Genomic DNA, 1005 nt, shown 5'->3' with positions numbered 1-1005 from the left:
GTGTATTAGTTAATCCACTCTGTAAACCCCCGCGTTTGCCGAAATGAAATGAGCAAACGCTTCAGGTTAGCAACATATGCTGCAGGAACAGCTCTTGCTCATCCAATCAAAGGTACTTCCGATTAGCTAAAACTAAGTTGAATTAATCTAAAACTTCGTCACCTACTGGTTAAAAGCGGGTATTTATATCCAGATTAGCCAAAATATGTGAAAAGCACAATAGTAGTCACGATGTCAATTCTCCGGAGATCGAAACCTTGTTAACTTTGGGGGATAATGCCAACAATATAGTGACTAAAACTCCCAGCCTAATGATAATAGGATTCAATGCTGTTAGATTTGCAGGTTAATATTTGCGCTTTGAATACATCTTTGTACCCCCTCAAACTACTGCGTAGAATTCAATGTAGTCATGGGGGAAGGACTTTCAACAGTAATAAAAGGGGGGGCAACTAGCATTCAATCAATTCCAACCAACGTATCACCTCAGATTAGTACCTTTAAACTTAAATGCTGAATATTAAGAGTGATTTTGCTACGTGATATTTCCTGAAAAGTTTCATGATGAAGCCTTTTGATCTGATTATATTGGGAATTTCTTGATGAATATCAGAATTTCTGACTGGGAATACCTTTTCACACACAGTAGCCAATCAAAACACTTGAACATGCAAATTACCAATTTCGCTTCATGGATGAATGGCATGGTCGGCACCAAACGTAGTTGAGCGATAGGTAGGACGCACTAGAAGATGAGCGAGGATATCATAGGCGAGCAGTGGTATAGTGCCGAACGTAAACCAGCCAACAGACACATCCTATCCCCCAATGTTCATCGACCACCTCAAAGCGGTCATGTTTGAACGTCGGCGCGATGCACACTACAGCATATAGGGATGGTGCAAGGTCACAAACTGTACACATTGCACCTAATGCACTGGATTGTTGATAACGTTATGCCTAAAGATTGGGAGTCGTGCCCTACCGGTAGGTGCTCCAGAAGAG

Source organism: Aphanomyces astaci, assembly GCF_000520075.1.
Source record: "Aphanomyces astaci strain APO3 unplaced genomic scaffold supercont1.56, whole genome shotgun sequence".
NCBI classification, from domain to species: Eukaryota; Oomycota; class Saprolegniomycetes; order Saprolegniales; family Verrucalvaceae; genus Aphanomyces; species Aphanomyces astaci.
The sequence above is the reverse complement of the archived record's forward strand: the minus strand, read 5'-3'. Positions refer to the sequence as shown.